Genomic DNA, 26,691 nt, shown 5'->3' with positions numbered 1-26,691 from the left:
TGAATGTGAAACAGGGCATCGCAAAAGCAAGAGCACACGTCCTCTGCAGACTTTCACTGAATAATTTAATGATATGTTAAAAAAAAAAAAAAAAAAAATACAGGTGGTTTTTTTTTTCTATTTTATGTTTCTGACACATCCAGCACAATTCAATCTATAAACAGTGTATGAAAGCTCTTTCATTTTTTCTTCTCTCGCCACATAAATACACTAAGTGTCTGGTGGGTCTTTCCGCAACAAAACCTCCTGCACTCAGAGGCTGATCGTAGTGGTTTCCTGTTTTGCATCTGGGCTGGATGAGGTGTGAAGGGATTAATCGCTAAATAAACCAGGGTGTCACCTATTGTAAGGAACATCGTCAGTGTAACAAACAAATTCATATCGTTACTATCGATAGGATCGACAGGTAAATTTAAGATTTAATTATGTCTGCATGCCTGAGTGAATAAAACATGTAAAAACCGGTAGTGTGAGCCATGTTTACATACTAAAAAGCATTGCATTCTGTGCCTGTATCTATCAGTGGGCTATATTAATTAGAGAGAACTTTTCAATAATCAATGATTTCAATGAATCTTGTCCCGTTTCATAAAATGTAGTTTCAGGGTTCGATCTGCATTTAAGTCCAAATTACACAAACGCAGATCGTACTTGCGCACAGACAATGATAACGTTCCATGTATTTATCTAACGCAGCCATTAAGCTTTCAACACGACATGCTGATGGGACACATAAACTGAACCCTCCGGCTAACGACTCTGAAAAGAGCTAATTGGAGTCAGGAGGTTCAATCAGAGGAAGGAGATGTGAGCCAGGTGGAGAACTAATTTCACCAATAGAAACCACTCAAACTTTTTCTTTCTTTTTTCTTTTTTTTTACTTCACTACCCTTATTCACATTTTGAAACGCTATGCACAAATTGAGAGGACTCTAATGTTAGCTGTTTCTTCTAGGAGCAAGCTCTTAAGAGGTTACTCTAAAGGCAGGAAACAGTTTGCCGAGAGGGGCAACTACATGCAGAGACATGAGCTAAAGGCTAGAATTAATTATTGTAATAGGTTGGGATCTATGCTTATGAGTTTGCCATATGCTACACAGTAAATAGCTATAGTATACATATGAAGAAACTACTGCTTTCAAAAAGGATCAATCGGCACAGACCAAGTTTGCCAAAGAGCACGCTGATACTTTGCAATACTGTTATTTTAAATGTGTGAAGACACAAAGGTTAAATTGTTAGTGAGGAACATGCAACATTTGATTGATAATGGCAAAAATGAACAGAGAAAATCTGTTAATACGTTTTTCACAGTGGACTGTGTGTTTTCAGGAGAAAGGCCATTCAGTTAAGTTTCCTTATAGGTCATCCCACAGTCTACTACTTTCATGTAATCCAAGACTACAAAAGATATCTGTTCATACAGTTAAGTGGAATCTGGAGTAAACTGCAATGGGTAGTGGCATAAAGAGCTACTTTATCGCGAGTCTACTGGCTTGCGGCATGTTGGCCTTGGACCAAAAATCTGCTCTCTGTAATGCAAGTGTTATTGGAGCCATGACCTTTTCAGAGCGTTTTTTTTTTCTTCTTCTTCTTCTTCCTCTTTTGCGATTCACTTTGGAAGAGGAAGCCAGAGATCCAAAAATTGTAATCGCGACAAGACTGACGCTAATGAGAAATACTGTGTGGGACATATCTCATTTCATTGGTAATGACGCGCTTGGTTAAAGGGAGAGAGGGGGATGTGGGCGGGAGTTGGACGGATGTAACCGGGTGTCGTGCGAGCGAAAGGTGCGGCGCCGACACCGCGGCCATCTGGAGGGCTGGTGGGAGCCGAGGACCGAACAGCGATCGCAGACTGCCGCCTCATGCACACACCTGAGCTCAAGCCAACGTCTGTCTGCAGGCGCTTGGATGCAAGAAAGACAGATGGATTGAGAACAAGGAGTATTGGAGTTATCGAGAGGGCGCAAAGATTTAATAAAACTCTACATATCTGTCAGCCGGCTGTGTTTATATAACAGCCTATTGGAAAGAAAGTGGAGTGAGAAATAAAAGAAGCATGAGGGGCAGTGACAGATGGAGAGAAAATTAGATATTGTAAGTGTGTCAGATCATATTGACGGGGGCATCTCTCAACAGAACTGCTGTTCCTTTGATATTAATCACATGGCTGCAGCTTTTCATGTTCACGTGCCAGTGAAAACCCAGGAAGGAATGACAAATAAGATTACGGAAGAAGTGCGAGTGTCGCTGGAAGTGGGCGAAGTCCAGGTTGACAAAACAAAACTTTCGTTTGACAAAATGAAGACATTTCCAAATACATTTTAGAACTCAGGGGGCCATGAAATGGAATTGGATTGAAAGCGGATATGGCCAAGTGCGTTCAGTGGATTCTTGCAGACAGAAGAGGCCATCTGAGCAGACCACAGTGGACCCCATGCAGCCCTGATCAGCTTGTGAGGGTTATTGAAGAATTAAGAATCAAGTTCAAATTAGCTGATATTAGATACTTGTTCAAATTTATTTGCTTTTCGTTTTTGAAAATGTCGGCTTATCGGCTTTAGTTTCAGGGTACATATGATGATGATTGTGGGCGGAACTTTTTCTGTGCTGGAAGATTGTAATTTCAATCCCGATTATCAGTCGAAACATGAAAATAAGTACATGAACTTGACTCATGTGGAGGAAATACAATAAATATCTTTTTAAGAAGAGATGATATTGGGCAGAACTGAGTGGAACTTGGCACCGCCTTAAACAGTAGTCCAAGTTTTTCTAGTATATAAATGGTGTCACAACTGCTGTCAGGTTCTTTTCCCGAAGGCATCGACGGGGGACAATGAAGGAAAAACTTTAAAAAAAAGCTTCTGGTGAATATTGAAATATATTGGATTTGTTGTCACCTCTTAGTGGAAAGCAACATTGTGCAGTCAAAGCAACTGTTATAATAATAAACTTATAAAAGTAAAATCATTCAGTCTGTCGGAGTCTTCAGTGTGCACGTCATTTATATGAAAGCAGGGCTGGCTGGATATCTCAAAACTTTAACTATCCACTGAAGATCACAGAAAACAAAACATGAAGTGTACATCGTGGTAACATTCACCAACAAATGAGGTATTTTAACATTCAGCTTGTATCCCGCAGTCAAGGGCAAAGCAGGAAAATGAGAGAGAAAATAATTGTTTTAAGTATAAGATTAAACATTTAAACACATAAAATATGGAACATGTTTAGAGTAACTTGCGTGGAGCCTTTTGATTTACCTACTATGTCCTACACTGAATTACTGACTGGATATAGTCTATATGTCCTCATTATTAATAATTGAAAAATGTTGCTTTGCTTTGCAAAGCTTTACAGGTCCAGAGCTTTCATCGTATTTCCAAACATCCTGCAGTCAGCTTTTTTCCCCCCACTAATTATTAGGAGGCATTATTTGCTTAGCTCGTTAAAAGGGCATCTTCACCTTCACGGCCAACCCTTACTCCACACAGCGACTCATGCAGCTCTGCTTTCCCCCCCACAATTCTCTCCAATGCTGCAACTAAAGTAAAAATGGAAAAAAAAAAAAAAAAAGGAACTGCACTTGAGCTTTATCCAGCTCAGCAGTAGTGCTGAAAAGACAAATAAGAAGGTTATTCTTCAGAGCTTCAGGAAATGTCTTCTTATTGCATTTTTTTTTCCTGACCAACATTGCAAAGCTCAACAAAATGTAATTGAAAGCTGCTAAATTCATTAGCAATTTTCAAAGTCCAGCCTTTATCTCCACTTCTATACTTATTCCAAATTCATGTCAGAAAACTACGAGGATTTATTTATTTGTAAATCGGCTATGACACAAATGAGTGGAAATATATACCGTGTTACATTTAAGAGACTAAAAACTAAGCTTGAGGACTAACTGAAATTGAATTTGGTCATCCGTCCATAGTCCATGTACTCCCATTGTTAACGTATATTGTTCTCTACCCCCCAAAAAAACCAAAAAAAACAGCACCCAGTCGTGGCCCAACATGAAAATTATCCTCATCATTTTCAGCGTTTTGGATGTTTCCGTGTAAACGGACATTGTTTTCAAAACGTTGTTGCGTTTGAACTTTTCTGAAACTTTTTTGTGTAAACAGGGCCTGAATCAAGGGGTGCAGACACTTGGCTAACAAACTTTAGAATATTTTAAACATATATTATGTATCGGATTTGGCCACAGCTCTGAACTCAAACAATACGGCGAACAAAAATCCAGTACCATGAAAACATTTTAGCCAAAAACATTTTAGAACAGTAAATCATCTCCTCACACGATCAACAGAGTGGGCATTCCTACGATAAATATATTTTTTTAGCTTTTGAGCAGGCCTATTTTTAATGTTTGTACTTTGTATTTCTTTCAGTGTATGTAGTGTGTGCTTGGAGAAACCTCGCCCAGCAGAGCTAATAATTGTTATCCCTCAAACTTGTTATCTTAAAAAAATAAATATAACTGATTAAAGCAGAATGTATCCATGTTGAGAGAAAATCCACATCTCAGTACATTTTAAGTCCTTTTTTAATGAACTCAAAGCCAAAGTTAAAGCAACAAACTTTTTCCATGGAAAAATACGGTTGACAGTTGAATCGCCAGACACACAAGCAGAGAAAATTCAAAACTGCTGCAGAGCAAGAACTGTGTAAAAACAAACAAACACAAAATTTGTTATTTTTTAATGAACAGACCTGAAGTCAATTTGTGCTTCGGCAGCCTTTGTTTTTCATGTTGCCCAATTGGAAGAATGAATTGCCCGATCCTGGCCGATAGACTACAAACAAACAAACAAACAAAAAAAAAAAATCCATGCTGCACGTAAAAAGTGGACACAAATGTTTCAGCTTTGCTTCTGTTTGACCGGTTCCTACTTCTGGCAAGTTTGACTTTGATGTTATTGCAGCACTGCCCTAAGCCCGCTTGCAGCAGGTCTGAGACAGTCTGGCTCAATTGCCTCTTGTAGTGCAGCCTGCACGGTAGGTCAATACACACACTAACACAATAATGTATAAAATCACGCTTGTGTGCATACAAACAAACCCACAGTGGCCCCTTGGCTATATAACCACTCTCCTTGCCTCCAATATAATATATGTTGTTTGTTTGCTGGATCTGCGCTAGCCAGCAGCATTACCCTGATGCAGCCAAGCGAAGCCTGCACTGGACGCACTGTCAGCGGCAGTAAGCAAGCAGAGCACTGCAGCGCACTGCCAAAGATACAAAGCAACAAATCTATACCTCTCTCGGAAGGAGAAGGTGTGGATCCGGCTACATTAGATGATATGATTTGATAAAACAGCGGGGGTCAGGAGCCCGGCCGGCACAGCATTTAGCAATTCTGACAATTCTGATCTATTACGTACTGGGTTGAGGCGCTGGGCGTCACCTGACAAGTGTGGATGGGAAAAAATGAGAGAAAAAAAAAAAGAGAAGGAAGCCTAAAACAAACAGACTGTCTTTGCTGCAGGAGATGAGAGGAGATAAGAGACATCAGAGAGAGGGAGTCTGCTTTATCAGAAAGGAACGAGAAACCAAGAGAGAGAGAGAGAAAAAAAAAACCAATTCCTTCAGGGAGAGGGGAGGAGAAGGAATAGGCGACGTGTAGGGGTAGCGCTGCATAAAAAGAAAATTAAAAAGTAATACTTCTTGACTGTTTGCAAGACTGGAGCGCTTCTAATGACAAAAGCCTGCATGTGGTCCATTCTGAGTTGCATTGCCAGCTGTAGGTGTGTAATTATCGTATTTGTATGATAATTTAGCCCCCTGTACAAAGTGCAATCAATAATCTGCCCAAAAAGGCCAAATATACTATTATTGGACCATTTTGTGAACGTGTGGTTGTAATTCGCTCGCCACAGCCTGACAGACAGTTTAATTGCAAAGCCTCAAGATAACCGTTTCCATCTGATTGTGCTTTGTTGAACGTGATATACGAATGGGAGTTGTCTCAGAATAAAGTGCACCATTGACTAAATGATCAGTTGTGCCCGCCCTGTGCGAGACCCTCGGTCAACAAAACACGTCTGTGATTATGGGTTGCTGATGGTTCCTTCCAAACCAATAGCAATGAAGCCGTTAATACCTGGTGGAAGATATTAACCACAAAGAGTGATTGCATTTGATTACTGTGCAGCAAATAAAATTATTTTAAGGGCTTTGGTAAGCTCCTCCCACGGCTGATGTTTGGGATTGAGAAATTGTGAACAGAAAGAATGAATGCAGTGCTGATTTCCCGCTTTTTACTGAACATAAACGTCTTTGTCTTAGTGAGAAGGGAGACCCCAAAGTGGGAAACCAGGGCCCTTCTTTTAATTAACACTTCAATTATCAAGCCGCTAAAGTCTCGGCAAATGTAATGGGTTAATAGCTCTGCAAGCACGATCAATCATCTGATTGGCATTTTTGTTCAGCTGCCAAAAAGTTCCAATTTGGGGGAATGCACATGCAGTAGGTGCGGTAGTCTGAATGTGTGTGCCGTTATTTTATCGGCAAGGAGCACAGAGAAGCCGCCGTTCCCGGGTTTGTGAGACGAGGCGTTTCGCTCCGTGTTTTGTGTGAGAAAGAAACGCTGAGCTCGTATCAGCTCCTCTTAGCTGTGCATAACAAGAGGTCACTTTCTGTAAGCTGATGATCCTGATGTTTGGCAGTCTGTCACGTTCAGAGTAACTGTTAGCAGCTCGGAGAGTGTAGGTCAACCGTCGAACATGAAGACAAGAATAAAATCTCTAGAGTGACTGTAATAGGGGGGAAAAAAAAGACTGTCCGAGGGGAGAGCGGCCCATTCGTGGGCCTGATTTACTTAAGGCTAGTGTGCGTTAAAAAGAAAAAAAAAAGACAAAAACAGATGCCTGCTGAACAAACTGAAAGGTGTAAATTGAGAGCTTATCCATTTATTCAGTTGGCTTCACTAAAAATGAAATATTGGGCGTGTCGAACAGACTGCGCAAATAATTGAAGTAGATGCTACAACATCAATCCTCGTGCACAATGTCATGTGCAACACATAATATTGATGATTGCGTTTGGAGTTAACCAATTTCAAATCAGCTCAGCCTTAAGGAGGAAAGTCTGCTGGTATTGTCTTACGAGGCGTTTTCTCATCAGCTGGAAATGAATCACGCACCACATGCTGAGCAGTTTTAAATGTAGTAGGACAGAGATAAAGAGGCTGCATTGGTGGCTGAATTTCAGGCAACATGCCTGTGCTTAAAATAAAATAATAATAAAAAAATAAAAAAACAGGAGTTTGAAGTTCATTTTAACTGAAGAATCTACAGTCATTGACTTCACACATGTAAAGAAAGCACTGAGCGGTCAACATCATAGTAACATATGCTCAGGCAGGTGAATAACAACAACTTAAGCTTCATTCTGAAGACTAAAGTTTGTACTTTGAACAAATGAATAAATATGTGCGATTTTCTCCATCCATCCCATCCATGTCATTCAACTCAGGCTTGCAGGGTGCTGGAAACGATCATAGCTAGGGAAGGGTAGAAGCAGGGTGTACGGAGAGAGAGAACACTACACACTCCCACATCAAGCAACTTGGGGTTATCAAGTAGATTTGTCATAGGAAACCTGTCGGAAACCTAGTTTGAAGATGCAAACTCCACAAGTGATAAAAAATAATATATCAGTATTTATCCATCCATCCATCTTCTGTCCCACTTATCCAGTTCAGGGTTATGGAGTGCTGGAGCGGATACATCAGTATTGACATGCTCCTTTTTAAATCAATTTATTTTTTTGGTAAATATCCATTAGTTTGTGAAATTCCAACAACATAAGATAACTTCATCAAAACAAATCTATTCCTACACTTGTAGATCTCGAGTGAGCATGACGGATGCAAAACCCCAAACAAAACCAGCCTTTATTAAAATACTCTCATTTGGCAACATTGTTAATCACAGTATTATTTTGAGTTGATCGTCCAAAAAAAACACACGCAAACCGAAGACACAAGCTCTTTGCGCACCCTTGCAAATTTAGCACGCTTCATTTGGGATCAATGTAAATCAGGCCCTTTGTATCCTAAAAGGTATGCAAAAAACGACATTCAATTTAACTAAAATTGTGTGCGGGCATGTGCCCAATGAGGCAAAAAGGGTGCCACTAGCCTATGAGGAAGGGAGCATGTGTCCAGCGCCCAGCACTGTTGTGCTGGGTCACAGATGTCACCTGCTCCAGCAGCCTGTCTCACACCACGAGCCCGCTTGTAAACAGCAACTGCATGTGAGGAGAACACAAACGGCCTGCAGTGTCGAGTATTTGGAGTCCATCATATCATTACACTTGATAAAAAAAAAAAAAAATTTGAAATGACAACATAAAAATCACATTCAAACACGGGTCGTAGGATGATGACAAAGAGTCCACGGCAAGCCCCTTAGATTAAATCCGAGAAATGTTATCCAGAGCTGCTGGCTATGTTACGCTGCCAAGTAGTGACAGGGCAAGTTAAACTGAATTAAACACTTCTGGCTGGTGGGTTGGTAGTCTTTAACACAGCAAATCAGCGTGGAAAAAAACTCCTGGCAGAGGATAACATACTTAGATAATGTTAGCCACAGGAATAAGTGTAAAACCACCATCCCACAAAATAAATGGGACAAAGAGGCGTGTGCGTGTGTGTGTGTGTGTGTGTGCATGTTCTTGTCTGCGTGTGGCAGAAGCATATAGACTCTGCTAATCGTTCAAAGGAGCCCCCTCGCAATGGTGCGGTCATCTTTTTAAAAGGGCCTGAAATTCCTTTTCCACGCCTCACCACTTGTTTGCTTGAGAGGGGGAGAATGCTTTACCACAGGAATCCTCCATGGAGATTGTTGATGTTGTGTGTACGTGTGTGTGTGTGTGTGTGTGTGTGTGTGTCACTCTCTGTATATCTCCCTCTCTTACACACACATTTTTAATGTACCCACCCACACGTTACTGACATTTCTTTTCCGAGTGTCTGTAAATTACCACGCGTATTAGCGAAGCACTGCCAAGACCCCTTTTCATTATTCCTCTTAATCTTGTGTGCTTGCAGGGTCAGCCACTGGCCCTCTACTGCCCCCTTCTCCCACCCCATGTCTCCCCCCCCCCCCCCTCCGCCTGTATGCTCGCCAGTTCCCCTCCTCTTGCAGGAAAAGACAAGTGGTTACACCCAGTCTCCCATGGGAGCCCCTTCTGCACTGCACTGACGGATCAGGATAGGACAGCGTAGCACGCCACTGCTACACGCCTGCCTCCTCTTCCCTCCTCCCGCCACCAACCGCCCACTTGCTACCGATTGTGACTCACCTCTCATAAAACCAGCCAGGCAGCTCTTGCCTGCTCGTCCAACGCTGCTATGGTAATGCTACGTGCACACGATTTCACCAAGTAGTGTGGAATATTCTTCCAAGTTTTAGGGAACCTCTTAGTTTATGATTTGCAATAAAGATGAAAGCATCAGTGTGCATTTAAATAAGTGCTCTTGGATCATCTGAATGCATAAAAAGCCTCCTATCTTCCGAGAACCGTGTCCAATGATTCTTTTCCTTTTTTTTTTTTTTTTTTAACTTTACGAAACTGGCTGGCTGTCCGAATAGCTCGCCCACTGCATGCAGCAATTAGTCAGGTGTCTAGAGGTGGAACATTACACAGGATTTGAACTTCTCTCCCTCTTGAGCCATTTATTTTCTTAACACAAGTTATTTCATTCAGCTTTGTATTCTTTCTTCAATGCTCAACTCAGTGCGACATGAATGCTATCTTGCGAGTTTTCCGATGACAACAATCTATTTACTTCTATATGTCGCTAAATGGAAGTGATTGACAGACAGTGTATATCAATGACAACGACTTTTCATTGTCATTAAGTACGTACAGTAAATACTAAAGTTGAACCGAAGTACTCAGTCAAGTATAGTTTGACAAAATGATGAAAAATATCCAAGAAGAAATTTATACCATATACATCGTTTCAAAGCTGTATAATATATGAAACGTGTGATTTTGGTTCTTGAAATATGATCCAACAACACCTGAGAATAGAATACTTTGATTCCCATGTATTTTAGTGAGTGCCCTGCAAAGAGCTATGTGAAGTCTGAAAGCGGCAAGTGGAAAGAATTTAACCCTCGGGTTGGGCTCATAATACAATGATCGGGTGAAAATCATGAGTATTTCATTTGGCCTGTGAGAATCATCCAAGGGCAGGCGGAGGGTTCACACAAGAGTGAAGGAAGGGGAAATAGCGCAATGTGGGGGCCCATGATCCTAATCCCAGTTAAGACAAGCCCGGCAGGCGAACCGACACAAAGGAGCTTGGTCCAGTGTTAGTGGAATTAAAGCAAAGCCTCTTCTCTGTTGTTATGCTAATCCACAAGACAATGATTATCTGCAAGGCAACGTTGCCACGGTGATAAACATGGCTCAAGAGTGCCTCAATTAGGGCACCAATTGCCAGAGGAGAGCAAAGACCGAGTGAGACGGATGATGCCGCCGTGAACGGAGAAGAGGCAAAGCACAGAGGGCCTTTTTTTTGGGTTGTAATTTCAATCAAGTGGTTATGTCAACATTCAAACAAAAGGGGTAAGCCATCATACGACATGACACCTTTACAACTTGACCTTGGCCACGGCGGAACCTCTCCATGCAGCAAAGATTTAACCACTCTGATGAATTCGTTCGATGGCAAGTGTGTCATCAACTCACAACTGGAGACGCCACCCAGCCATCTGAGCAGACACACACTCTGCCCGGCGTCAGGTCAATGGCAAGTTATGAATCGAGGGAAAAATAACATTGCTTTCCTTTTAAGAATGATCCTTATTTCTTCCGCTCACCTGTCTCTAATGTGTTGGCAAATCAAACTCGTGAGGTCACTTTGCAAAAATGTCACCTTATAGAAAAAAAAAGAGAGACAGCCTGAGGCAGAATGTAGGGTTTTTAACAAAAAGTGGACATTTGCGTACTTATTAAGTACTTAGTCAAGGCTGAATCAGTGCTGAAGGCTCAATAATATCAATAGTACGTTTAGCAGAAACAAGTGCACTTTATGCATTAGCTCTTTGCAGCAGTCTGAGTTTTTTAATGTGTGCCACTTTACCAGCCCTTTAAAAAAAAATAATAATAATGAATTTACTGAACGTGATGCAAGCAATACCACTGCTTTACCTTGATCTTCACAGCAGATACTTTACTTTTGTTTAATTATGTAGTTTGTGGTTAGCAAGTAGAGTTAACAATAGTTACCATATGATGAATTTCAGCTTCTGGTTAAAATACAAAAAAAGTGATACAGAAAGTAAGGCTGTAGCCAGATGTGAACAGAGGTTTAATGTTTGCATTCTTCCCTCATGTTAAGAATGTCCCCCCCCCAGTTGTTTTCTTTGAGTGTGGTTTTGTTTATACTGGTGAAATACCACAGTTTAAAAACATGTTTTAATTTACTTTCAGACTTTAAAATGTCACCCGAATTGTGTTTTTTCTTAGTCCAGTGCCAGCGAGGATTGACTCCAGTGCCCTAAGTTGGAAAAAGAGGTATAGAAAATGGATGGACCAACAGACATCTTAGTATTTAGCTACTGAAGTCAAAGGTAAAGTTCTGGACTCAGTTCATGGACAACATAATGCTGCATTTCAAGATTTAATTTTATTGTTCTTTTAACACCAAACTGAGAAATACAAGAAACTGACTGATGCAGAGTGAGAGTTCAAACTAAAAGTTGTGAAAACGATGTGACAGAGTACGTTTTATTGAGAGGTATATTAATACTAAGCAGAACAAAGTTTAATCATGGTTTGGCCCCTCCTTAACGCCATAGCAAGTGTAGTTTTTAAAGTGGCTCCCTTGGCCCCGATAGCATGTTCTATATTGTGTCTTTGTTGTGTGGAACACAGGATGATGACTTGTCTCATTCACTTTCCAAAGTGACAGCACAGATCTTTGGGTGGTTGCACTATTTTACTTTTTTGTTTCAACATCAAGAGTTGGCAGACGGCCATAACACTATAACATCTATAATAATCCTTCATTTACTCCGCAAATCAAAGTGAGGAGGCAAAGCCCTCGCCGTGTGTTTAAAGCTCTTTGGAAGTGCCAAATTAAATTCTGTTGTCACGGGATCAACGGAAACTTTTTGGTTTTTTTTTTCTTCCCCCCGTCTGTTTTCGGTTTCTGGAGCAGCTTGTCACACAGCTATTTTACGGATGCATATTTGAAAACTCGGTAGTGTGGCTGGCATCACACAAGCTTCTCCTCCGTACTTGTCAAAACTAGCTGTGGGCCTCCGACACAGACAGACAGAATACACGCCACCGATTTAGACTACCTCCACCCAGTTTCCCACATCCCCTGACAAATCTTCCAGCTGTTTCCATAAGGAATGTTTAGGGGGGGGGTGAATGCACTTCCATCATTTGCTCCCATTCCTCTTCTACGCCCATCTGTCTGCTCGCTCCAACAGCAAAATGGGCCTTGGACTGCTGCGTCATCTCATCCAAGTCCTATTAGGGGACTCTTATATCTGACTGGCATGTTGTTATTGCTCTCCCAGACCACAGCTAAAACTGAGGAACGTGTTGCCAAAGGAGCCCTTTAATGTCCATTCTGCATTGATTGCAGTGGCAGCAAGGAGCAATAGGGCTGCGGCGAGGGTGGTGGTGCAATGACGGCATGAAAAGAACGAACAAAGAGGGGGTAACGCCACACGATGTAATACTCCCAGGGCTACATGACAGGCACGTCAGATGGAAATGGTCTCACGCTGTTTCACCAAGGGTTTGGCCATAGGTGAATGCCACAGCTGCCACTCTCGCAAATGCTGAAGGAGGACTGAGGGGCGAGCAAGACACGCGAAGCAGAAAGTGCTGATGTGGAGAGGCAAGGACGCCCCGTGAACCCGGCTGGAAGCTAAGCTCAGGTGTTGGATTTTGACAAGAGGTCCTGCAGGGTTCACAGTCTTACCCCGCTGAAGTAGAAGAGCAAAATGTTACCGCTGCAATGTGATTTTTTTTAACCCCATGACCTACTCTCCAGCAAAAGCCAAAGGAAAAAAAAAAATTAAGCAGACGGGAACCTGAGGAAGGACAAGCCAAAGGATGAGAGGGGAGGAAAACATCGAGTATCACAAGGCATTTTAGCCTTTTTCAGGGTATCAGAGGTAAACTGTGTTTCTCACAGAAACACAAACTCACAGTATCTCTGTTTTCCAGGAATTGCAGACCCTGCAAGTGTATTCTTCCAGATTTTAGACCCAATAACAAAAAACAGAGAGAACACAAATATGGATATATTTTTTTCGTTGTTCAAACTTGTCATGAATTACAGTAAAATAGGCCTTAAACATCTCGTGACTAAATCGACCTGAATTAAATAGCTAAAGAATTGTAAGGAATATGCAATGAGTAAGTGTGCCTCCTCTGTCCATGAAAACTTCAGATTTTTTTTTTTTTGTGGCAATATCGAGAGGGCATGTTACAAATGTGTGACACACTTGATAATTATTGTCTATGTGTTTAGATGGTCATGCTGTGGAAGTCCTGGAGCGAATCGTAATGATTAGTACGCATGCCACATCCTGTCAGCAGTAACTGGACAGTAACCCGGCTGTGGGAACTGAATAAACCATGTGTTCATTGAAAACACAACAGCTGATGTTACGGTTTCTCAAACACGGTTTTGCTGATCGTTTGCTGTTCTGTACGGAAGGGAAACAAATGCATCTGAGCAGTTATCGGAGAGATATCAGATAGATGACCTAATAGCGCGATGAAAAAAGGTGGTGAAAATGATTTCATAGCTGTATACGCGTGTAATAGGGTGCTTGATAGACCGAACTAAGCACCCATACTGTTTCACCTTTTCAAGTCCCTTTTTCAGCCACGGTTCTGAATGTGCACTACACAACACTTAACCCTCAGCTGTACTAGTGAGTAGCTCAATGTGGAAAGAGAATATATTCTGTGGCCGACGGTTAAAGCTTTGCACACATAAAATGGGGAAAATCACACTCAGATTTTGCAGACTTGTGCACTGCACTCAGCAGACACTGAAAAAAGTTCATTACTTTCACATTGTTTAAGAAGCAACTGTTGTAATGTGTAACATGACAGCAAGGATGACATCTAAACAACACAATGTTCAACTTTAACACAGTTCTGCACATAATATGTAGGTCAATTTATCTTCACCATTATGGTTACTGTAGTCACAAGAAGCATTTTCACATCTGCAATTATTAATTTTCAGAATGTGGAACTGAAATCAATTTGTCCCCTTGTGATGGAAAACCGCCCACAGCCAATGAGGTCTGTGTTGTTTTGAGGGTAATACATGCTACTTTCCACAAGACATGCTAATTATTTATAAGAACAGCACTGGCAACGAGCAAAACGCTGCTATCTGCACTGTAAAAGGGATGGGGATTCGTATCGATATTGCAGTATCAAAGAATGCAATATCTTTAATGCCAAGCCTGCACCCTGAACAATATAAATTCATTTTATACCTCAGTCAATAACTTAAACATTGGGAATGAGACTTTTCTGGCACTCAGATCTCTTAAATGTGCAGCGCTGCCATTAAGCAACAAGAGGTTGGACATAATGCGGCACTCAGATGAGAGATATTTCCGTCTATATTCCAAAAGGAAAAGTATCTGGAAGTGTTTCAAGTCACATCTATTAAATTAAAATAACTTCAAACAATTGTGCAAATGCACCACTGCTGCAAGACATGTCAAAACATGCTGACGTGCAACTTTGTACCCATTTTGCAGATTGAGCTCAACATTACTTTCTTTTGTCTTTAGATAAGCAAATTGCACGGTATATATTAATACCAACCCCTGTTAGGATCCCTGTGTAATCTGCTGCTTCACACCCCTCCTGATCGTTCAGTTTGCATAATAAACATACAAACATTTCCCTCTGTGTGAGATGTATAGCGAACAAAAAAAAAAAACATGAAAACAAAAATAGCCATCAAACTCAATATTCGCAAAAACAATGTCGAAGCACTGCAAATATTAGGTTGAAGCACAAAAATGCATGATCTATTATAACAACTGTTGGTGATATCACACATGTGATTCAGGGTTATTAGCTGGGGAGGCTCTCTTAGTTCATTTAGAGATCATCGGTCTGGGAGGAAGAGATTGTGAATGACAACACAATATTTTCAGCTACCAGACACAGAGTTGTGTTGAGTATATTCAGTGGTCCGGGGATGGTGTCTAAAGTTAGTGTCATTCTGGTTAACTCAACAAAGCACATTGATTTTTCAGAGCGAGTGCAATAGGGCAGCACAACGTATTGCAATTCTATTCGTATTCGCATGGACAATATATAGATTGCAAAACAAAAGCTGTTGGGGTAGTTGGTGTGCACCCTACTACTTCAGAATCTCCACAAGTCGAAGTTAAAATAAAAATAATAATCACAATCACAATAATACATATTATTTGTATAATGATTATAAAAACACTCAAAGACTATGGGACCATGATGCATGGTGGATTATTCCAAGAGCATATCATCACAAAATAGCAACAACTCTGAGCCAAACGAGAATTTGGTGCTTCATTGATATTTCCCTTTGCATGGTTGATCACCACACTAACATGGTGCTCCCATAGTCATGGAAAAATGGCAGTCGTCATGGAAACAGAAGGCTCAATCAGTCGTCGGGACGTTTGCGTAAAAATGGCAAAAAATTGGCATGAAAGTGGCCGACTAAAATGTATCAATTTTACATTTTGGTTCACAACTCAATGTGCTAAATCACCATGTCTTGCAATGTTAGGATCAAGTGAAATGCAAAAGGCTGTTATTTCAGAGAACATTGTGTCAATATGAGTTACATAATCCTATTTCTGAACAATTGACTCTAGAATTAATTTGAAGAGCAGCAGTGAATGGAGCGACACCACTATCATGCTTCAGACTTGTTGGCGTGCTTATCTCTTTCATTAAATGTTTCTTATCTGTGAGCCTGAAATTTTTACAGGCTGAAAAGTGTTTCAAGTTTGACGGAGTGCAACTATAAATACAAGACCGTAAAGGAGGACAACTAGATTCTTGGTCATGTCCTTGATAGCCTCCGTAGTCTAATTCAGCCACTTGTTACCAACTTCCTTTGGAGACATAAAAGCCTGAAAAGCCATGACTGGGGTATTTACTGACATATTTTATGTTGATGAATAAAACATCAAAGTCGAATGAGCTTGTGTTAACATCACCCTTATTCCAGACATCCAAACAAATACTCGTCCCTAAAAACCATCAACTTTTTAACTTCTTTTGAGGTTACTTATTTGGATGATTGCAGCCTAATTCCTACGACACAACAGTGTTAAGATTCTGCTTTATTTAGTCCATCCATTATAAATAAGATGTCACTTTTAATTCTTTCTGCATTTGCCTTAGGGGAAAAAAAAAAAATCCTTGGAAAGCAATTTTACGAAATGAAAATGTTTTTATACTTTAGAATCTCATGACGACTAACACAATTTTACATCCCAAGGTCGCAACAGCATTGCTCATTTGTTGAGTATAACGCAAAGAGAAAAGTTCAGTCTATAAATTGAATCAAAACTAATTCTGAGGCGTGTGAAAGAAAATTAAGTTGGGAGATCAGAGTTTGTATGAAAAGGTCAAGGAACTTAAGCCAATCATATATGTTGATAGTTAAAAATGAACAGCATGCTTCCCAGATACCAAGTTAATATTCAAGTCCCTCTCTGTAAAATATCGCCGTGATCGTTTGCTGATGTCCTCAATTAAATGCATCTAAAGTGGAGCTGTGAGATAATCCACCCTCGGATCCTCTCACGCGGTTGAAAATTATCAATATGTGATGAACAATACATTCCAGGAGTTATTCTGTGATTTTTTTTTATAATTACTATTTTGTTGGACCCGCTTTCTTTCAGAGTTCCTCATCAAGTTCAACTCCACCAAGTGATTTCCTATATTTCCCAGAGTGCTTTTCAACAACCCCGAGAGAAAAGGCCTGACAAGCTCGATGGAACGAGCTGTTTTATTCAGCTGGGTTAATCGGTCTATATGTGGGTGGAAAAAGATAGCAGGCATCCCAGAGTTTGTTGGACTTCAGTCAGAAAACAAAATGAATTTCGCTTGCATTGTACTCCAGTCCTCAGAGGCTACTCATCAAAGGATTTCTGCAAGTCATCGTTTAGTGTTGTTTGAAGCAGAGGGGTTGATACCTGAAATTTACAACTGGCTTCGTCAAACGGGCTTGTCAAAAAGAGAAACATCTGATCCGATAGCATCTTCATTTAGTCGGCTTCATACCGGATTGGGTACGTGGTATCAGGACGTTTATTGAGACATTTCTCTTTACGGTGAATGCTTCTATCTGTAGTGCCTTGATGCAGATTTTGCAGCATATTCACAGTGTGACTGCTGTCTGATTGCTACCCTGCTGTCTACCAGAACATCATGCTGCGCCAGGTGACAGAGCTCCTATAACGCAAATCCAATCAGGCCAAGCCTCCCCGATCCCTCACAATCCCCTCACCCGCCGCCCTACACCAACAGCCGTCGTAATACACACTGCAAAGACACTTACAGTGAATTCTCTGATAGAAATGGAGATGGCCACATCCACCTCACCTCTCCTGAACCTGGCACTGACATAGAAGGGGCTTAAGCGCTAAGCGAAACACTGAATCCCCTCCAGCTACGTGTCAAAGTAGAGCAGTTGCCCTCTCGATCTGGCCTCTCAGTGGAGGTCACTGAGATAAATTTACCCCTTGAGGATCAATAGTTGAGCTAACACTGCCCCGGCCAGGCCAAACAACCCCTGTAGGAAGAGGAGCTGGCACCGGTGACAATAATACCCCCTTCACCTCCCAGTAAGGGAGATAATGCACGCCTTTAATCACAGTCCAGGTAACACTTTCTCAGAGGTCTGGGGAAGAGCCCTCTCTGGGCCTGTGTGGGGGGTCACAGGCAGGCCACCCAGCACTGGTCTGTACTGGATTAGATACCACGGGCTAAACAGAGGACATTCAGCAGCACTCCTGTGTGTGTGTGTGTGTGTGTGTGTGTGCGTGTGCGTGTGCGTGTGTGTAATGGCTGCTGGGAATTTTCATTTGTGGTTGAAAACTGAATAATATTCACAAATACCAATGCAGAGGCAAGCCTGTCACACAACCTTTTTACCCGAGTGTGGGAAATGCACCCATTCTGTCAGAAGAGCTCATAGTCTTGTTGTGTTCCGTTTCTGTGCGCGTGTCTTTCTGGGCCTGTGCATTCTGCGTTCTGGCTGCAGTATGAATTTGGGCCATTGTCACTGTGATCCTAATGTCCAGCATCTGGCTTTTTGGCTCACTTTTTCATCTTTTTTGGGTTGGGGAGAATAGTGGGGGGTTTAGAGGGAAGGGTGGGAGCGGTGTGGGTGATCTGAGTGCCTGTGCCTCAAGCTGCGCAGCTGTCCCAATTACTACCTCTCTCTTTTCTTCTAATTTTCCCTCCACATCCATCTGCTTCTTCTACACTCCAATATCTCTGTCCCACCCGTCCGTGGATATGCTTTCAGGAGGCTTCCCATACTAGAAAGAGACTCCTCAGAGACCAAAGTAGGTTTAGATCCTGTTTTAAGTCATACGCTGTAGGGTGCATTAGATCCACACAGCACAGTATCTTGTCAGGCGACTGAGAATTTTTAGCAGCGTCCCTGAATCCCTCCAGCCCTCCATGCCTGCTCTGATCCAGGTCTGAGCTGCAGACTCAGAGGGGCTAACAAGGCTGTTTGAGGGGCCATGGGCACTAAGCACCAGGGGATTTTGGGGAGGTGGGTGGTTTGGAGGGGCTGTTTGTGTCCAATAGTGAATCCCTGAGCAACTTCTGAGGAGCTAAAAATTCTAACTGTCATAAGAATTCAGTTCCTCTTGCAGGAAGAGTGCTCCAATCTTGCATTCTTCTCGCTGTCATGTTATGCTTTAGAAATACAAAACTTTAATAAATACACACATGTATATATAGATGTATATAGAAAGAGAAAAATAGAAAGACACACAAATTAATGCAGAGGCACACAGGAGATTGTGCAACAAGCGGTAGCTTAGTGCTGCTATACTGGAAAGAAAGAAAAAAAAAAAAAACAGGAAGGAGGGAATTTAAATGTTGCACGTGGATCGGTACATGCCTATTTCTGGACAGCTCCAATGAGCCAAGAAGAAATGTCGTAAGATCCACTTCCCTGCTCAGAGTGCAGCAGCAATAACTCCCCAAGATACAGCAAGAGCAAGCTCGCACGGACGAGTGTGCACATACGTGTACACATCCTACAGGCTGGGCAGCCTCCCTGCAGGACCGAAAAAAGCTGGGGGAGTCCAGGTCAGGATTTCTGACGGGTCACAACAACAGGATTGGGAAGGGGTACGCTCAGGGATACCCCTCGACCTACACCCAATACACATTAAAAACATCCCCCAAACCCACTGAGCACGGTGGCAGCAAAGGCTTTATGTGATCCAGCTACTACACAAATCCAATCTGAAGCCACATGGCTGTCGGGCCAAGCGCCTATTGTGCCTGTCTGGCTGAATTCCTATTGAGAATGCCCCTGATTCCTCCCTGTCTTTAGACATTCAACCGAGTAAGACAGGTAGACAAACAGCGAGACATTTCAACAGGCAGACAGCCGGACGAGCCTTATGGAGCCCTTTTCTTTCTCTGCTGCTGGAGAACACTATCAGCCTGGATCAGGCTAGTGTGCTCAAACTGAGCTTCGGCAGCCTCACGGGCTGGTCCGCTTTTCTCCATGGAAACCTGCCCCTCTCTCGCCCTGTGATTGGCTCGTACAATCACTAGACAGACACTCTGTCTTACAATACAGATAATAATGGCCCTCCAGCATGATGACAGCAGGAGAGGAGTGATGTAGAAAGGTCTCTTCCTACAGATTTTGCCCTTTAGAAAGACTGCATTCTGCAGGTGCACGGAAAAAGTACAGACGACATGTGCGCCACTCTCTTGACACGCAGTCGGTTCTCGCGCCGGTCCCTCCACTTCTGCACAAGACATTACGTAGGCATTCTGTTCTACGCAAGTTCATTACAATCTTAACTGGTTTATAACAGTTTTCACATGTCTACATAGGTGCTTTCACAAGCCCCGAGTATAAAGGAGACATAAAACAAACACTACCAGTCTCACGTGAAAAATGCCAGCCAAATGCCAACACTGGTCATACAATGATTGCTCGATGAACCGTTTTCACCAACCAGCTCTTCTTCGTCCTTTCTCGTGTTGACAGCCCGAGTCTCTAATAAGACTGGAAATAGGGTGTGTGCCTGCATATCTTTACATAACCATTTCAGTCTTCCCTTTCCTCAAAGTACAAACAACAAAGCTAAAAATCTTCTTTTCAAGGGTTCTATGGGTTCTGCTCTATTCACAGTACATTGTCAAAAACCCCGGGATACCGGGCACAGAGATTAACAGCAACCAACAAAACAATGCTTCCAGATGAGCCGAACATTGTTGCTGCAACTCGCTACAAGCATTGCCGTGTATTGCATTGCCTTTTCACTTCGTCGTTCTTTGTTTTTGTTTGTTTTTTTGGGGTTGTTTTTTTTTTTGTCAAAACTGGGAACATGTCTTCAAAATGTGTTGGTTTCCTCAATAGCTCTATTCAACCTTCTTTTCTCATCTGTCTGACATTTTTGGGGGGGAGAGGGGGAGGATATATCTGGGACAACCAGGGGGAAAGGGGATGTATACAGAGCACACTGAAGCCAATATCAAGCATTATACACACACTGTACACTGTGCCAAAATACTGTGATGCTTGAAATTAGAATGGCTTTTCATGCAAACAGAGGTGCTTGCTGTGCAGGTGACAGGCTGGTATTGCAGACAGAATTGAAATGGAAAACAAATCCGAATGCTACTTTAAATAAAACTCCACTTGGCAGTAGCCAAGTAGCTCCCTGCACGAAACCAGAAAGAGTAACCACGTTGTTCACGTGGCAAATGCATAAATGTTAAATACAGATAAAACTTAAGTGAGTCACCGCCCATTTTTGCTCACTGCACCACATTTAACCTCTGTGGCAGAGCAACACTAATATGTTTAATGAACTCATTAGTCAAAAATGAAGACAGACAGTGGCATGAGGAATGGGAAGGTGGAAGCGCAAAGGGCAGAGAGAGAGAGAGAGACAGAGACAGAGACAGGGACAGGGACAGAGACAGAGAGAGGGAAAGAAGGGGGGCAAGAGAAAATAGATCAGCCGAAGCAGGAAGGGAGGGACAGAAGGAGAGGGAGGGAGTACTACTTATCTAGAAAGCATGCTCTCCTCTATTATAAATGCAGTATCATGTGTTTTAGTAGCGACATGGCGGTAAATACAACAGTTATCCAATCCTGCTACAACACAGAAATATCATTCCATTAAAAAAAGAGAACTTTCAACCTGCTAAGCAAATTTGAAAGGTTGCGTGTCACCACTACAGTTTGATTTAAGTGCTTCATCAAAAATTACACAGCCTTGAATAATCTACTCTAATGTAAATGATTTGCTGTTGGCCAATATAAATGGATCCACCCATGGCTATGCCTATTCAGTCCAAAAATGGCAAAGCCCAGATCAAAGCAAATTGTTGCCAAGGCATGAGTCACTTTTGCTTTATGTAAAATAATTGGCCCCTGACAGCTTGAAGCAGTTCAGATTTAACCATGCGTCTGTCTGAAGGAGCAAAGTCGCTTCCACTGGAATCCAAGCCCGAGCTCCCCTGCCATGGCATAGACTGCTGTCGCCACAATATATATACACACATGGCTGTTTACTTATTCATGAATGGATTAGGGCGACTAACTCAATCAATCTGCTCCCAGTTACCAAGGCTGACTTTATTAGATAACATTAATGATGCATTAGTTGTCCATAGGTGTCGCGTTTCTCCGCCGTCAGCACCTACAATTCAAATGAGAGCACAATGGATATTGGCTGCAAATGGATCGAAACTCTGGTATAATAGTGGCATAAGACAACAGTATAAGCTAATAATTTATAGGCAGACAATAAGCCGTCAAAGAAAGAGCAATGACAGTGTGCTTTACTGAGTTGAATTACACCTTCTAATATCAGCCCCAGACATTAAGCATTAAAAAAAAGCCATACTTCGCCCATATCACATCGATTTCATAGCAGCTCAATAAGATATTGTATTTATTTTCCTCTGAACTTGCCATATTAAATAATTTTAAAAACAGTCTTATCACATAAAGTTTCTCCAATAGCTTTGATTTTAGCTTCACTCCACAGATCATAAAAAATGTTACACCCATACATATACTGAGAGTTTGAGCCGTACATTAATCTCTGAGGCATTTGGTTAGTGGTGGTTCCTCCATGTCCCTATGAAGGCATATATCTTCTAATAGGTGCCCCTGCTGGGAGTTGAACCTCAGGCCTTTTTTTTACCAGTGCTGATGCCAGACTCAATCAGTTGAGCTTCAGTGAACACAAAACCACATTCTTTGTGCATGTGCTGCCATGTCATCTGGGTTGCCATCAGCTTTGTAAAGTGTCCGTGTGAGAGACGAGAGACGAGAGACGAGAGGAGAGGAGAGGGAAACATAAGTCACCCCTCTGGCTCCCCCTGACTGTCTTGGTTGTGATGAAGCACACATTAGAGGTCTTATTTACATGTTAACCACACCTCCACACACTTAAAACAAACTGACTGTGACTGCTTTACCTACTTTTGGATTTAACCCTTTATCGGGGATTCAATATATATTCTAAAGCTATTTCAATCATTTGGAGTCCGTACTAAACACTGACCTGGAAATCATAAATGTTAGAAAATTATGTGAAGCCTTATCTTGCCAAAAATCACACATCAATACTAACTTTTAGTATAAACAGCCTCTAAATGTGATTTGGTTCCTTGATAGATTTCTTTAGTAGATTGGCTACAGTCCTGTCGGGGAAACATAAGTCCTACTATGATAAATCATTTGCTAAATGTATGATTTACTAAAAAATGTGCATGCGTTTCAAAACCTGCACAGGAGTAAAGTGAACAATGCTTTGCTCCATCACGGTTTTCCATACCGTCAAATTAAATGCATGCATTGGGTGAAATGATGGTATGGAGAAGATGCTTTGCCAGAGCAAGAGGATGAAACATAACAGCGACCCTATCATCCTGTTTAGATGATTAGCAGAACAGTTAAACACGTTTTATGTATTTGTGATCAAGCTAACAGGTGCAGTTTGGAAGAAACGGGTAAGATAAATAATAAAAGGATTTCACTCATATGCAACAGTCAGCCATTCACAACACACCAGTGGAGGCAGTTGTTACGCCAGGTGCTCAAATCCATTGGGAGCAATTTAGAGCATGCTCAAGAACACTTCAACTTATAGACAGATGGGTTGGTTTGAACTTGGAACTTTCCGATTGAGAGACAACCTGCTCTACAAACCAAGCAAAGGCAGCCCATATGCAAAATGAGTTACCCAATAAAAGGGGGTAAACCACTATATTCAATTTAGAGTCACGGGATGCTTGAGCCGGTCTCAGCTGACTGTCGGCAAAAAAACAGAGTAGACGACGGTCAGGTTGTCGGTCCAACACAGAGGTAACACAGAGACGGTCACAGTCGCGTTCGGCCACTTTAGAGTCACCAAGTAGCCTCAAACACACGTTGAAGTGTGGAAAAACCAAAAGTACCTGGAGAAAATGTAACTGGGAGTTATCGCACGGTCAGGCAAAAGTGCTAACCATCAACACCGTTTGACCCTTTCATATTCACACATACACTAATAGCAAGGTGCGCAACCTCTTGCTCAAGGACACTTTGACCCGTGGAACAAAGCAGGGTGGTTGTGGGGTGGGGGTTGGGGGGGAGTAAACCACCAACCAGAGCTGCCCTGTATCACCATCACCTTAATAAAGTGTCTGTGTGAGGGAGGAGAGCAAAGGAGACAAGAGGCAGACAGGAGGGGACGAGGAAACACACAAGTCACCCCTCTGGCTGCCTCTGACATGATGAGGCACACATTACAGGCCTTATTGCCACGCTAACCACACTTCCACATGCTGAAAACAAACTCACTCAGGCTATGGTGATGATTATTATTATAACACACACACACACACACACACACACACACACACACACACACACACACACACACACACACACACACACACACACACACACCACACAGCTGGTTTTGTCCGTCACATGGAAAAAACGCACTTGTCAAGACCCTCCACAACGTCGTGCGTCTTCCTTTCTTGCCGTGCGTCGCGCGGCTGGAGGTCAAACGCATCCCCCTCGCGGGCATGAACTCGCGCACGGCCACCGACGGACGCACAACAACAGGCAGACAGCTAGCATGTCGGCGGCTACATCGCTCCTAGCTCTGTTGATGCATTTCAATTAAACAGCACGTTCACTCACACTTAACAGCGCACGAAAACAGGTTTCAAGCCAACTACTCACGAGCCATTTGTTTTGAGCACTTGCCTCCCCCACCACCACCACCTCTCATTCAACCCGCATACAGCAACAAAAGGAGGGACGCGCGGGGTAACGAATGCAACGCACCGAGGAGCAGCCGGAGCATCCCTGAGAGGAGACGCTCGTATAACGGGGCCGGATATTCCCACCGACCGTGACCGCTATGTGCTCGCCGTCATCTCACCAGCGACGCAGTCAACAGGCCGGGATGTAGCGGGGGCTTGGGAGCCCCTCTCACCCACCCCCCCACCCCAGTGTGCCCGCTTCCACATTTCCGCCATGCCAAAAGAAAGCGGTTGTAGTCATCACCCACCTTGAGGCGGCGGCGCCGGCTTCCCCGAGGCGTGCGTCCGCGCGCGGCTGCAGGAGGCTGCGTCTGACGCAGCGGCGGCAGCCCGGTGTGTTGCTCCAGAAAAACTGAGTGGAAGGAAGGCTGCGGCGGAAACAGGAACTGAGGGGAGCTGGATGTCTGAATACGGCAGTCGAGGCTGCTCTGTGGGGATCTGCTGGATGATCCGGTGTCAACGCGCACTGGAGAAGGGGGGACACAACATCCGTGTGCGTCACTTCACAATAATATACCGTCTCACCGACAAACGACAATAAAAGCGTTTGGGGTCCAGCAGTGTTTTGTTTATTTGTATTTATAATTTCTCTTTTTTTGTCGTTTATTAGACCAAAAAAATAAATAAAGGTATTTTATGTGAATAAATCCTTAAAGTGGCACATATTAAAGTGTGTGCCATTGATGTTTAATTTATTTCACCAGTATCGCGTGCGGTCACCTTTTAACAAGCTATCAATGGATGGATGGTTAGATGAATGGATGGATGGATGGATGGATGGATGGATGGATGGATGGATGGATGGATGGATGGATGGTCGAATGGGGGGGGACCCTTTCCACCTGTTGTAATTCCAAACAGAAGCAACAAATCTTAAAGTTTTTAAAAGAAGCCCAAACTTTCTATGAATATTCATTTAATCTAATCTGGAGTGTGTGGCCAATACGTTGTAAAACTCTGCTTGGTAGTTACAATTGTTCACGAAACAGCGCACTATCCACTAATTTGTAAGCTCTGCATTGCTTGAGAAATACATGTTTTTGGTTAAATGAATGCCATTAATTATTCAAATGGCTGCAGTTAATGAATAGCTGATACTTTGAGTAGCTAATTATTTGAAAGTGTAGTTTGTATTTATGAATATTTTACAGTACTTCCACTGAAATGTGACAGTAGTTGAGAACAAATGTTCTGTTTCACTTTCAGTTTCGTGACGCTGTCTGTTCTGCTTTTGTGTTGTATTAAAACAGTTAACATTTTTAAATGCACATTACGTGCATAAAATGCATTCAATTCAATTCAACTTTATTTATATAGCACCAAATACAACACAATCACTTCGAGGCGCTTTTAACACAGAAAATAGAAAAATCCAACAAATCCACATGAGCAAGCACATTTATTTGCGCCTGTGGAAAGGGGGAAAAAACTCTCTTTTAACAGGAAGAAACCTTTGCAGAAACCAGAGTGGCGGCTTTTCTGCAGACCGGTTGGGGTGGAGGGATAGAGGAGAGGAAAGGATAGGATAGACAGAAGTAGATTGGGAGGATATACAAACCTTGATTTTGGTAGTCGGTGAGAAGCAGCGCCTGGTTCAGTTAGAGAGAGAGGCGGGGGGAACAGAGAATATAAGAGAGGAAAGGATAGGCTCAACAGAGAGATAGATTTTTTTTTTTTGGAGGGGGTACAAACAAACCTTGGTTTGAGTTGAGAGCAAAAAGCAGAGCCTGGTTCAGGTAGGGGGGAGGTAGAGAGGAAGGCAGAAGGGGGAGTGTTTTGAAACAGTCCTACTTTAGTTTTTTTATTCATTTCTCCACATTAAGTGAACATAATAATTATCAGCTTTTCAGTCAGGTATTTCCATCATTTCATCCAGCATTTGAAGAAGGACCAGGCTATCTGGCAGCTGGGTGGTCTACTGTACATCTAAAGTACCCTCAGTGTTGCACTGGACTATTGACTCTAACATAGAATAACATAGTGGAACATTTTTGGAAAAATATTCAAGTTTGTATGATTCTGAAAATGTTGATAGATTCAATATTTTCTTTTCGGCTACACTCAAGTTAATTCATCCCCTTTACCCCCTGACTTTATTTTTTTATTGCAGG

General features: G+C 42.3%; 1 protein-coding gene across 1 annotated transcript in view; it reads right to left on the bottom strand.

Moving 5' to 3' along the window:
* fut8b (fucosyltransferase 8b (alpha (1,6) fucosyltransferase)) overlaps positions 1-24,996 on the bottom strand; it is a 102,524-nt gene extending 77,528 nt beyond the window's left edge. Inside the window, exon 1 of the mRNA XM_080514307.1 lies at positions 24,829-24,996. The gene's annotated coding sequence lies outside the window, so the exon portion shown is untranslated. The remainder of the gene's footprint in view (positions 1-24,828) is intronic.
* Between the last annotated feature and the right edge of the window lie 1,695 nt (positions 24,997-26,691).

The sequence above is a fragment of the Blennius ocellaris genome (assembly GCF_963422515.1).
Source record: "Blennius ocellaris genome assembly, chromosome: 18".
Classification (NCBI taxonomy): Eukaryota; Metazoa; Chordata; class Actinopteri; order Blenniiformes; family Blenniidae; genus Blennius; species Blennius ocellaris.
The sequence above is the reverse complement of the archived record's forward strand: the minus strand, read 5'-3'. Positions and strand labels throughout refer to the sequence as shown.